Source organism: Rhamphochromis longiceps, linkage group LG7 (genome assembly GCF_057381845.1).
Source record: "Rhamphochromis longiceps isolate RC_006_pf linkage group LG7, R_longiceps_female_GT1.1, whole genome shotgun sequence".
NCBI classification, from domain to species: domain Eukaryota; kingdom Metazoa; phylum Chordata; class Actinopteri; order Cichliformes; family Cichlidae; genus Rhamphochromis; species Rhamphochromis longiceps.
Window position 1 is genome coordinate 24,497,373 of NC_140563.1, and position 15,045 is coordinate 24,512,417.

General features: G+C 39.4%; 1 long non-coding RNA gene across 1 annotated transcript; it reads right to left on the reverse strand.

Moving 5' to 3' along the window:
• Nucleotides 1-308: 308 nt before the first annotated feature.
• LOC146665357 (uncharacterized) lies at nucleotides 309-3,097 on the reverse strand. The gene is made up of 3 exons (XR_014912384.1): nucleotides 2,916-3,097; nucleotides 2,648-2,776; nucleotides 309-2,387 (listed from the first exon to the last, which is right to left on the reverse strand). It is a non-coding gene; the product is annotated as an uncharacterized LOC146665357 (long non-coding RNA).
• Nucleotides 3,098-15,045: the final 11,948 nt, after the last annotated feature.

Here is a 15,045-nt window from a genome sequence, read left to right on the forward strand (position 1 = left end):
ATATCTGTACAGAGGAAACCTGGTTAAAACGACAAAGGAGAAGATAATGAAGTAGTATGTATAAACTTTGTAAAATGGGGAATTCAGTATAGAGTCTTTGGAAAAGGAACACATAATATACAACAACTAACATAAAATACATAGAATAACCACTAACTAAATGCTAACATACAACCACTAACAGTAATATCTAACACCAAGTTAGCTGTCAAATATTAGGCTAAGAAAGCATTTGATCCAAAATCTTACTATCATGAAAACGAAACTGGATCTTATTGCTTTGCTGTGAAAGAATTGAGTCAGTCCATGTGTATTTTTTATAAGACAGACCAGGGGCGATTTTAGCCCATTTTTCAAAATGAATCGAAGCACCCCCAAAGATTTCTTACTTTTTTTTTTACAATATTTGCTGTGTGTGTGTCACACTACTAAAAATATAAAAAGCATACAGAACTTGGTTGAGACGTAACATTTTAACAACAAAAGTATAGATAACCACCCTCTCCCAAAATGGTTTGTTCCAGCTCGTCTTTCCCCTACGCTGGCTCTAGCACCCTTTCTGCCAGCGCGATGGTGGCTGAGAGGCAGCGGAGCAGAGGTGTAAGTGCCTGGCTTAAAACAGGACATATTAGCTCCATTTAACCCTAAGTTACTCTTTATATAGTTAGGTAGGAGTCAGGCCATGTTTCTTTTTAGCTGAAAAACATTACACCCAGTTAACCTGCAGTGTTGAAAACGTGTTTTCCGACAATGTTTGCTAACCTACAATCCGTCCTGCTCTGTAGTAAAATCAGTGACATTTGGCCGCCCTGTTGCTCCCATTGAAATGTATACAGCCTATTTAAAATCTAAAACTTATAATTGTCCGTAGCCTACTGTTGTTACCACTGTCCTGTTTGAAATGGATACTAACTAGCTAACTGACTGAATGCCCATTAACCTTATAACTCCTGTTGTGTGTGTGTGTGTGTGTGTGTACAGAGAGACAGCCAGGTTCATAATGGATATAAGGAAGTTTTTTCAAAAAAAGGAGCCACATTCAGGTAAAAGTGTAAAATCAAATGATCCGTTAATCAAGAATAATGTTGGATCAGTGTTTCAATATTTATATCTTTTATTAGATGTTCATGTGGTTTGGTTATTTGCCTTTTGGTTGAAAGTACACTGATAGATGATTCTTGATAGAATTTTTTTTTCATATTAATTTAATTTTTTCATCTAATTGAATACAATTTATTTGTGTATGATTGTCAGTCCGAAGAGGGAAAGAGGAAAGAGGGGAACGTGAGGAGAAAGTACAAGGTCAGGAAGAACCAGGTAAGAAAACAGACAGGGAACAGTGACAGCCAAAACAGAAACTGTTAAACTGACAAAGAGAAAAAAAAATCTGATTTTACTCACACAAACTGGAAGTTGTGTTCTCCCTGTATCAAACAGTGAATGAGGCTGATAACAGATTGTTATGTATTTACTGACATTTGCATCATATCCACACAGCCTGTGCACTTTGTAGCTTTTCTTTGGAGAGCAGCATAAATCATGCTACTCGCATGAATGTAATGCTCGCCATATTTCTGAAAGATGCACCACAGGAAGCAACAGCTATACTAAACCAGTCTGGTTGTCACTTTGTTACAACGCCATCTTTATTACTCTTCTTTTTTTTACAGTTATATTGGAATTGCCATTTTCTGGCAACTGCAATACATCAACAGCCACTTTTGTAAATAAGTCAAGATTGCATCTTGTAACTCTGAGCTGTTGCTGGTTTTCTCTGAGATGAACAAAATAATGTTTTAGTTCAATCCTGGTTTCAAAGAGCGGTAGAAAAAATGTCTCAGTTGGCCTTTATGAATATTCCCCATGAACTGTTTCCAAACATAACATTGTTCATCTACTAGTTACAAATACATCAAAAACAAGTTTACTAGCATTTCCACGCCACATTTAAAGAGTCTTTTACTAGTTTGATAAGCATTAAAATCGTTTAACAACACAAAAGTGAAGTAAACCCCATATTCAGCTGTATGTATGATTTAAATGTGTTTTATTGGAGCACACACAAGAACCACTGCAGCCAAACACAATTTCAAAGAAATGTACGTCTCTTTTTAACTGTTTTGTTTGACCAAAAATCCACTGAAAGTTGTTACTGTGCTGGCTTTATAGACATGTGTACCCGCCTTTAAACACATACACTGTATCACCCTGCTGCAGCTGCAGGAATGCCGCATTTTCTCCATTATCAGCTGTGTCAGTTGACTGGTGATCATGGATGTGTAAGATCACCTCATTGTTCTTGTATAAATGCAGCCATATTCTATGGCGACCTCCAGAATGAGAGAAAATGTTAAAGTACACACCTGAAACAGGTGCTGTAAAGACACCTGGAGAAAAAAAAAGTAAACTCCTTTAATTGTTTGTCATTTTCTGAAGAAGCAAGTTTTACACGTATAAATGCAAGAAACACCTCAGTTGAACACTTGTAATATCTTTAAATCTCTTTCATTTTTTCAAAATTCTCGAAAAAGTTTCAGTATTACGAATCTGCAAATGTTATTACTGAATGTAAACATGCATAATCACATGACACATTTTTTGGGCTTTATTTACTTGACTAACACAAAAATGTGAAGAAGAATCTTACCTGTAACTGGGCTGTAGGCATTTCCAATATTTAAAAATGTGTAATCGTAGATCATAGTTACATCTGTGTCAAAGGGCCCAAATGGTGAATCCACTCCAATTCCAACACTGAATATGACCGTGTTTCTCTCTAAGAAAAAAAGAAAAAAAAACATGTTTATTTCAGATATGTGTTAAAGTATGATTCTTCACATCATTTTATTTCTCCAGATGTTGAAAATCACAAAAAAAACCAACCCAAAAACGTCTGCTTCAGCTTTATTCTTTACCTTTTTGTCCCAGCTGAAGTTTTCCAGCTTGCTTTCAATGTTCATCATCTTGATTTCCAAAGAATTTAATTTTTCTGTCATGGCATTGGTTTTGATAGTATCCTAGGCCACAGCCAGGCCACAAAACAACAAAATCAAAAATAAACTGTTGAGATTCATCTTCCAAATTTCACCACTTAACAGACTTCTGACAAATGATCTCATTTGGTTGCTTTTATGTCATCTACTCATCCGCCATTAATTATTAACATGTACACACATTTTTCTACGTATTTGTTATCTAACTATGTCAACCAAGATCAATGAAAGAAATCAATAAAGAAAGAGCAACACAGCAGTCCACAACCTTTTTTTGTGTCACCGACCAGTTTAATGTCAGAACCAAACCATGAATGTCACAATTAGGGTTGTCAAAAAAAAATTATACTCGGCGATACAAATCGATACTGAAAAGAACATTACTATCGGATTTGGTACTCACTTGCAACAGTATCAATTGGAAGAGTGCCGTTTTCGCCTCCTCCAGCTGACACACAACTTCACAGCCTCACTCACTAGCAGCTGAAAGAGCTGACGTTCACAACACTGAACAAGACCGTATGACGGTCACTAAAGCTCCTGTTTCAACAACATTGACATGTTAAAGAATAATATCTAATAATATATAATTGTGGGATATGTGACTATGGACTAAAGGCAATGGTGCTGTTGCATTATTTGATTTAATGTTAAAACCATGTTATAACCAACCATGTTATAACCATGTTATAACCAACCGTTTTATAACCAACCGTTTTATAACCAACCATGTTACAACCATGTTATAACCAACTGTGTTATAACAAACCATGTTAAAACCAACCATGTTATAACCATGCTATAACCAACCATTCTATAACAAACCATGTTATAACCAATGGTGTTATAACCATGTTATAACCAACTGTGTTATAACCAACCATGTTATAGCCATGCTATAACCAACCATGTTATAACCAACCATGTTACAACTAACCATGTTATAACCAACCGTGTTATAACCATGTTATAACAAACCATTTTATAACCATGTTATAACCAACGTTTTCATGACCAACCATGCTATAACCAACCATGGTATAACTAACCATGTTATAACCAACCGTGTTATAACCATGTTATAACGAACCATTTTATAACCATGTTATAACCAACCATTTTATAACCATGTTATAACCAACGTTTTCATGACCAACCATGCTATAACCAACCATGTTATAACTAACCATGTTATAACCAACCGTGTTACAACCAACCATGTTATAACCATGTTATAACCAACGGTGTTATAACCATGTTATAACCAACGGTGTTATAACCATGTTATAACCAACGGTGTTATAACCAACGGTGTTATAAACAACCATGTTATAACCGACCGTGTTATAACCATGTTATAACCATGTTATAACCATGTTATAACCAGCCATGTTATAACCATGTTATAACCAACCATGTTCTAACCAACCGTGTTATAACCAACCATGTTATAACCATGTTATAACCAACCGTTGTATAACCAACCGTTTTATAACCAACCATGTTACAACCATGTTATAACCAACCATGTTATATCCATGTTATAACCAACGGTGTTATAATAACTATGCTATAATCAACCATGGTATAACCAACCATGTTATAAACATGTTATAATCAACCATGTTACAACCAACCATGTTATAACCATGCTATAACCAACCATTTTATAACCAACCATGTTATAACCAACCATATTATAAACATGTTATGAACACCCTTGTTATAACCAACCATGTTAAAACCAAGTTTGACATAACAAACCATGTTATAACCAACCATGTCATAACCATGTTATAACAACCGTGTTATAACCATGTTTTAACCAACCATGTTATAGCCATGTTATAACCAACCATGTTACAACTAACCATGTTATAACCAACCGTGTTATAACCATGTTATAACCAACCATTTTATAACCATGTTATAACAAACAATTTTATAACCATGTTATAACCAACCTTTTCATGACCAACCATGTTATTACCAACCATGTTATAACCAACCATATTATAAACATGTTATGAACACCCTTGTTATAACCAACCATGTTAAAACCAAGTTTGACATAACAAACCATGTTATAACCAACCGTGTTATAACCATGTTATAACCAACCGTGTTATAACCAACCATGTTACAACCAACCGTGTTATGACCATGTTATAACCAACCGTGTTATAACCATGTTATAACCAACCATTTTATAACCATGTTATAACCAACCATTTTATAACCATGTTATAACCAACCTTTTCATGACCAACCATGTTATTACCAACCATGTTATAACCAATGATGTTATAACCAACCGTGTTATAACCATGTTATAACCAACCGTGTTATAACCAACCATGTTACAACCAACCGTGTTATAACCAACCATGTTACAACCAACCGTGTTATAACCATGCTTTAACCAACCATATTATAAACATGTTATAACCAACCATGTTATAACCCTGTTAAAACCAACCATGTTATAACCAACCGTGTTATGACCAACCGTGTTACGACCAACCATGTTATAACCATGCTATAACCAACTGAGTTATGACCATGTTATTACCATGTTATAACCAACCATGTTATAACCATCTTATGACCAACGTTGTTATGACCAACCATGTTATAACCAACGTTGTTATAACCATGTTATAACCAACCATGTTATAACCAACCATGTTATAACCATGTTATAACCAATGGTGTTATGACCAACCATGTTATAAACATGTTATGACCAACCATGTTATAACCATGCTATGACCAACTGTGTTATAACCATGTTATAACCAACCGTGTTATAACCATGCTTTAACCAACCATATTATAAACATGTTATAACCAACCATGTTATAACCATGTTATAACCAACAATGTTATGACCAACCATGTTATAACCAACGTTGTTATAACCATGTTATGACCAACCATGTTATAACCATGCTATGACCAACTGTGTTATAACCATGTTATAACCAACCATGTTATAACCATGCTTTAACCAACCATATTATAAACATGTTATAACCAACCATGTTATAACCCTGTTAAAACCAACCATGTTATAACTGTGTTATGACCAACCGTGTTAGAACCAACCATGTTATAACCATGTTATAACCAACGGTGTTATAACCATGTTATAACCAACGGTGTTATAACCAACGGTGTTTTAAACAACCATGTTATAACCGACCGTGTTATAACAATGTTATAACCAACGGTGTTATAACCATGTTATAACCAGCCGTGTTATAACCATGTTATAACCAACCATGTTATGACCAACCGTGTTATAACCAACCATGTTATAACCAACCGTGTTATAACCAACCATGTTATAACCATGTTATAACCAACCGTTTTATAACCAACCGTTTTATAACCAACCATGTTACAACCATGTTATAACCAACCGTGTTATAACCATGCTATAACCAACCATGTTACAACTAACCATGTTATAACCAACCGTGTTATAACCATGTTATAACCAACCATTTTATAACCATGTTATAACCAACGTTTTCATGACCAACCATGCTATAACCAACCATGTTATAACAAACCATGTTATACCCATGTTACAACCAACCGTGTTATAACCAACCATGTTATACCCATGTTATAACCAACCGTGTTATAACCAACCGTGTTACAACCAACCATGTTATAACCATGTTATAAACAACCGTGTTATGACCATGTTATAACCAATGGTGTTATAACCAACCATGTTATAAACAACCATGTTATAACCGACCGTGTTATAACCATGTTATAACCAGCCGTGTTATAACCATGTTATAACCAGCCGTGTTATAACCATGTTATAACCAGCCGTGTTATAACCGTGTTATAACCAACCGTGTTATAACCAACCGTGTTATAACCAACCGTGTTATAACCAACCGTGTTATAACCAACCGTTTTATAACCAACCATGTTACAACCATGTTATAACCAACGGTGTTATAATAACTATGCTATAATCAACCATGGTATAACCAACCATGTTATAAACATGTTATAACCAACCATGTTACAACCAACCATGTCATAACCAACCGTTATAACCAACCATGTCATAACCATGTTATAACCAACCGTGTTATAACCATGTTTTAACCAACCATGTTATAGCCATGCTATAACCAACCATGTTATAACCATGTTATAACCAACCGTGTTATAACCATCCATCCATCCATCCATCCATCGTCATCCGCTTTGTCCGGGGTTGGGTCGCGGGGGCAGCAGCCTAAGCAAAGATCACCAGACCTCCCTCTCCCCAGCCACCTCCTCCAGCTTGTCCGGGGGAATACAAAGACGTTCCCAGGCCAGCCGAGAGATATAATCTCTCCAGCGTGTCCTGGGTCTGCCCCGGGGCCTCCTCCCGGTGGGACATGCCTGGAACACCTCACCCAGGAGGCGCCCAGGGGGCATCCTTGTCAGATGCCCTAACCACCTCAGCTGGCTCCTTTCGATGTGGAGCAGCAGCTGCTCTACTCTGAGCCCCTCCCGGATGGCCGAACTTCTCACCCTATCTCTAAGGGAGAGGCCAGCCACCCTTCGGAGGAAGCTCATTTCTGCCGCTTGTATCCGCGATCTCGTTCTTTCGGTCACTACCCACAGCTCGTGGCCATAGGTCAGGGTAGGGACGTAGATCGACCGGTAAATTGAGAGCTTCGCTTTTACACTCAGCTCCCTCTTCACCTCGACGGACCGGTGCATTGTCCGCATTACTGCAGCTGCAGCCCCAATCCGTCTGTCGATCTCCGGCTCCCTTCTCCCATCACTCGCGAACAAGACCCCGAGATACTTGAACTCCTCCATTTGGGGCAGGAACTCATCCCTGACCCGGAGTGGGCACTCCACCCTTTTCCGGTTGAGAACCATGGCCTCAGATTTGGAGGTGCTGATCCTCATTCCTGCTGCTTCACACTCGGCTGCGAACCGCTCCAGTGCGAGCTGGAGGCCTTCACCCGATGAAGCCAACAGAACCACATCATCTGCAAAAATCAGAGATGAGATTCTGAGGCCACCAAAGCGAAAGCCCTCCGCCACTTGGCTGCGCCTAGAAATCCTGTCCATAAAAATTATGAACAGAACCGGAGACAAAGGGCAGCCCTGGTGAAGCCCATCACCCACCGGGAACGAGTCCGACTTATTGCCGGCAATGCGAACCAAGCTCTTGCAACGGTTGTATAGGGATCGAATGGCCCGTAGCAATGGGCCAGACACCCCATATTCCCGCAACACCTCCCACAGGACACCCCGAGGGACACGGTCGAATGCCTTCTCCAAGTCCACAAAACACATGTAGACTGGTTGGGCAAACTCCCATGCACCCTCAAGTATCCTGGAGAGGATAAAGAGCTGGTCCAGTGTTCCGCGACCAGGACGAAAACCGCATTGTTCCTCCTGTATCCGAGGTTCGACTAACGGACGAACTCTCCTTTCCAGCACCCTGGCATAGACTTTCCCAGGGAGGCTGAGGAGTGTGATCCCCCTGTAGTTGGAACACACCCTCCGGTCCCCTTTCTTGAAGATGGGGACCACCACCCCGGTCTGCCAGTCCACAGGTACTGCCCCTGATCTCCACGCAACATTGCAGAGGCGTGTCCACCAGGACAGCCCTACAACGTCCAGAGCCTTCAGGAACTCGGGGCGGACCTCATCAACACCAGGGGCTCTGCCACCAAGGAGTTGTTTAACTGCCTCAGTGACCTCGCCCCCGGAAATTGGCGGGTCATTCCCCTCATCCCCAGACTCTGCTTCCTCCTTGGAAGAACTGTCAGTGGGATTAAGGAGGTCCTTGAAGTATTCCTTCCACCGCCTGACAATTTTCTCAGTCGACGTCAGCAGCGCTCCGCCAGCACTATACACAGTGCAGGTAGAGCACCGCTTTCCCCTCCTGAGACGTCTGACGGTTTGCCAGAATCTCTTCGAGGCAGTCCGAAAGTCTTTTTCCATGGCCTCTCCGAACTCCTCCCACACCCGAGTTTTTGCTTCAGCCACTGCCCGAGCCGCATTCCGCTTGGCCTGTCGATACCTGTCGGCTGCCTCCGGAGTCCCACAGGCTAACCAAGCCCGATAGGACTCCTTCTTCAGCCTGGTGGCTCCCTTCACCTCTGGTGTCCACCATTTGGTTCGGGGATTACCACCACGGCAGGCACCCACCACCTTGCGGCCGCAGCTCAATGCAGCAGCTTCGGCAATGGAGACGCTGAACATGGTCCATTCGGACTCAATGTCCCCGGTCTCCCTCGGAATGCTGTTGAAGCTCTGCCGGAGGTGTGCGTTGAAGATCTCGCGGACTGGGGCCTCTGCTAGACGTTCCCAGCACACCCTCACTACGCGTTTAGGTGCACCAGGTCTGTCCAGCGTCCTCCCCCGCCACCTGATCCAACTCACCACCAGGTGGTGATCAGTTGACAGCTCAGCCCCTCTCTTTACCCGAGTGTCCAGAACATATGGTCGCAGGTCTGCTGATACGATTACAAAATCGATCATCGACCTACGGCCTAGAGCGTCCTTGTTATTATTGCTCAAGCCTGTAGTGCTCGAATCTTTTATAAGTTTTTATAACCAACCATTTTATAACCATGTCATAACCAACCGTGTTATAACCAACCATGTTATAACCAATGGTGTTATAACCATGTTATAACTGCCCATGTTATACCCATGTTATAACCAACCGTGTTATAACCAACCATGTTATAACCATGTTATAACCAACCGTGTTACAACCAACCGTGTTATAACCATGTTATAAACAACTGTGTTATGACCATGTTATAACCAACCATGTTATAACCATGTTATAACCAATGGTGTTATAACCAACCATGTTATGACCAACCGTGTTATGACCAACCATGTTATAAACATGTTATAACCAACCATGTTATAACCATGCTTTAACCAACCATATTATAAACATGTTAAAACCAACCATGTTATAACCATGTTATAACCAACCGTGTTATGACGAAGCGTGTTATGACCAACCATGTTATAACCATGCTATAACCAACTGAGTTATGACCATGTTATAACCAACCATGTTATAACAAGGGGACCCTGGGGATGAGCATCCGTTCCTATACCTAAGCCGCAAGCTGCTGCCCCGGGAGACCAACTACTCAACGGTGGAGAAGGAGGCCTTGGCCATTAAGTGGGCACTGGAGAAACTCAGGTATTATTTACTTGGAAGAGAGTTTGAGCTGGAAACTGATCATCGAGCGCTCACCTGGATCCATTCCATGAAGGACCATAACAGCCGACTGACACGCTGGTACCTTTCACTGCAGCCTTTCAGATTCATCATCCGTCACAGACCAGGCAAGCTCAATGTAGTGGCAGATTATCTCTCCAGGTTGCCGCACAACGCCAACCTCCGGGTGGAAGGGGATGATGTGACGGAGTTACACCGTCCCGAGCCGCAGACAGCCGATCTGGGCGCATACACGCACCACCATTAGTTTCTACAATCACCGTGGCCGCGCGTCTTTTCGTCGACCGGGCAGATAAACAAAAGGGGTGAGGGGTATATGGTGAGCAGCGCAGAGGGTGGCCAACATATTTTCCCACTTACCTTTTAATAAAGCCGGTCGCAGAGACGCGCTATGATCGCCGATTATGCGGGGTTATGCAAGCCGATGGCATAGTGTTCCGGGGTTTAAATAATGGGTTCGCGCGCGCTTGGAGGGTCACGTGAACTGCATTATTTTTTGGTTTGTTTTGTGTTATTGTGAAACACTGTAGGCTGCCTGGAAATGGCCATAAATGTCTGTATATACATATATGTATTGTAGGAATACAGCAGGAAATAAGCTGAGGGGGAAAGACTGTTTGATAAAAGAAATAATAAAGAGATGACCATTACGCCTAGTGGGAGGGGCTATGGGGTATAAGAGAAGGCGGTCAGGGCCTACCTGTGTTCTTCTCTCCAGAGAGCTGTTACCGAGAAGGTAACATGCAGACTGTGTTTTGTATATAGATGTTTGTTTGTGATGACTTAAGTCAGTTCTATTTTCTTTGTAAATAACTTTTTGTGCACCTGGGAGGCCGGCAGAATAAATTATCCTCACTGAATGCTTTCTGACTACGCCTGGATTTGTTCGGGAGAAGCTTAGGAGAGGACCCCGCGATACCATGTTATAACCAACCGTGTTATAACCAACCGTGTTATCACCAAGCGTGTTATAACCAACCATGCTATACCCACCCGTGTTATAACCATGTTATAACCAACCGTTTTATAACCAACCGTGTTATAACCAACGGTGTTATAACCATGTTATAACCAACCGTGTTATAACCAACCATGTTATAACCAACCATGTTATATCCATGTTATAACCAACGGTGTTATAATAACTATGCTATGAACACCCTTGTTATAACCAACCATGTTAAAACCAACCATGGTATAACCAACCATGTTATAAACATGTTATAACCAACCATGTTACAACCAACCATGTTATAACCATGCTATAACCAACCATGTTATAACCAACCATATTATAAACATGTTATGAACACCCTTGTTATAACCAACCATGTTAAAACTATGTTATAACCAACGGTGTTATAACCATGTTATAACCAACCGTGTTATGACCAACCGTTTTGTAACCAACCATGTTATAACCAACCATATTATAAACATGTTATGAACACCCTTGTTATAACCAACCATGTTAAAACCAACCATGTTACAACCATGTTATAACCAACCATGTTATCACACACCATGTTAAAACCAACCATGTTATCACACACCATGTTAAAACCAACCATGTTATCACACACCATGTTAAAACCAACCATGTTATAACCATGCTATAACCAACCATTCTATAATCAACCATGTTATAACCAACCATGTTATAACCATGCTATAACCAACCATGTTATAACCAACCATGTTATAACCATGCTATAACCAACCATGTTATAACCAACCGTGTTATAACCAACCATGTTACAACCAACCGTGTTATAACCATGTTATAACCATGTTATAACCAACCATATTATAAACATGTTATGAACACCCTTGTTATAACCAACCATGTTAAAACCAACCATGTTATAACCATGCTATAACCAACCATGTTATAACCAACCATGTTATATCCATTTTATAACCAACGGTGTTATAATAACTATGCTATAACCAACCATGGTATAACCAACCATATTATAAACATGTTATGAACACCCTTGTTATAACCAACCATGTTAAAACCAACTTTGTTATAACCAACCATGTTATAACCAATGGTGTTATAACCATGTTATAACCAACCGTGTTATAACCAACCATGTTACAACCATGTTATAACCAACCGTGTTATCACACACCATGTTAAAACCAACCATGTTATAACCATGCTATAACCAACCATTCTATAACCAACCATGTTATAACCAACCGTGTTATAACCGTGTTATAACCAATGGTGTTATAACCATGTTATAACCATGTTATAACCAACCATATTATAAACATGTTATGAACACCCTTGTTATAACCAACCATGTTAAAACCAAGTTATAACCATGTTATAACCAACCATATTATAAACATGTTATGAACACCCTTGTTATAACCAACCATGTTAAAACCAACTTTGTTATAACCAACCATGTTATAACCAACCATGTCATAACCATGTTATAACCAACCGTGTTATAACCATGTTTTAACCAACCATGTTATAACCAACCATTTTATAACCATGTTATAACCAACCTTTTCATGACCAACCATGTTATTACCAACCATGTTACAACCAACCATGTTATAACCAACCGTGTTATAACCATGTTACAACCAACCGTGTTATAACCATGTTATAAACAACCGTGTTATGACCATGTTATAACCAATGGTGTTATAACCAACCATGTTATGACCAACCGTGTTATGACCATGTTATAACCAACCATGTTATAACCAATGGTGTTATAACCAACCATGTTATGACCAACCGTGTTATGACCAACCATGTTATAAACATGTTATGACCAACCATGTTTTAACCATGCTATAACCAACTGTGTTATAACCATGTTATAACCATGCTTTAACCAACCATATTATAAACATGTTATAACCAACCATGTTATAACCCTTTTAAAACCAACCATTTTATAACTGTGTTATGACCAACCATGTTATAACCAACCGTGTTATGACCAACCGTGTTATGACCAACCATGTTATAACCATGCTATAACCAACTGAGTTATGACCATGTTACAACCAACCATGTTATAACCATGCTATAACCAACCATGTTATAACCATGTTATAACCAACCATGTTATAACCAACCATGTTATAACCAACCATGTTATAACCAACCATGTTATAACCAACCATGTTATAACCAACCGTTTCATGACAAACCATGTTATAACAAACATGTTATAACAACCATGTTATGACCAACCATGTTATAACCAACGTTGTTATAACCATGTTATAGCTAACCGTGTTATAACACACCGTGTTATAAACATGTTATAACAAATGGTGTTATAACCATGTTATAACCAAGGGTGTTATAACCATGTTATAACTGTCAAGTGTTCCTCTGACTGTGAGGTGTCCACACTTGAAAAAGACCAGACTTTGAATTTCACTCAACTTTATTTAGACTAACTAGTTTGATAGTTGTTAGGTAGCAGCAGGTAAAAAACCTTTCAACACAAAAATAAAGAACATTTCATTGACCATTCAGAACTGTGGTTCATAAATATACAAAATGTGTCTTCTTTGCATTAACACTTTTTTATAAACAATTGTATTTTAAAGTATACATTTTAGAGTTCACAAACATTTTAATAGACTCTAACTAAGGATTTTCTTTACAAAGAATTATTTTCTTTAAATCAAAACCAAACATTTGTTCTCTATTTTTATGATCCACCCAAGGATTTGGGGTAACTATTTTTAATATTAATTAACATAAATATGTGGGAACACTAACTGCACAAACAATTTATTCAAACTTAAACATTCATTTTTGTCAATATAATTTTTTTTAACTTAAATGCAGCAACTATTTCCCTAAGCGTAAAACATTTGCACAACTGAGCTTCCATAGTTCCAAATATATGTGCAGCAAATGTGAGCTCAAGAGCTTACCGATAGCCCGTCTTGTTCAAAGTCTTCCTCACAGTGGAAAAGTGGATCGTACTTTGTTTGCTGTCCTCTCAGTATGTCGCACACGGGTCAAATGACTGCTGCATGCATTTTAAGGTCTACTAGGCACGCCCACCCTTGATTGCTCTAATGTGGCTCACCTGGCAGGGCGGCGCACACCAGGCCGTGCTTAGTTGTTGATTGCACCCAAGGTCTAATCAGCGGCCATGCACAAACAGCAGCACCGAACAGGTAGTGGGCAGGAGGAGGAAGAGAGGAATAACAGCCACACCTACTAGGTCAGCGCGACAATAACCAACCGTGTTATAACCATGTTATAACCAACCATTTTATAACCAAACATGCAATAAACAACCGTGTTCTTACCAACCATGTTACAACCGACCATGTTATAACCATGCTATAACCAACCATGTTATAACCAACCATGTTATAACGATGTTATAACGATGTTATAACCAACCGTGTTATGACCAACCATGTTATAACCATGCTATAACCAACCATTTTATAACCAACCATGTCATAACCAACTGTGTTATAACCATGTTATAACCAACCATGATATAACTAGCCGTGTTATAACCATGTTATAATCAACCGTGTTATAACCAACCATGTTATAACCAACCGTGTTATAACCATGTTATAACCAACCATGTTATAACCATGTTATAACCAACCGTGTTAAAACCAACCATGTTATAGCCAACTGTGTTATAACCAACCATGTTATAACCAACCGTGTTATAACCATGTTATAACAAATGATGTTATAACCATGTTATAACCATGTTATAACAAACCGTGTTATAACCGTGTTATAACCAACCATGTTATAACCATGTTATA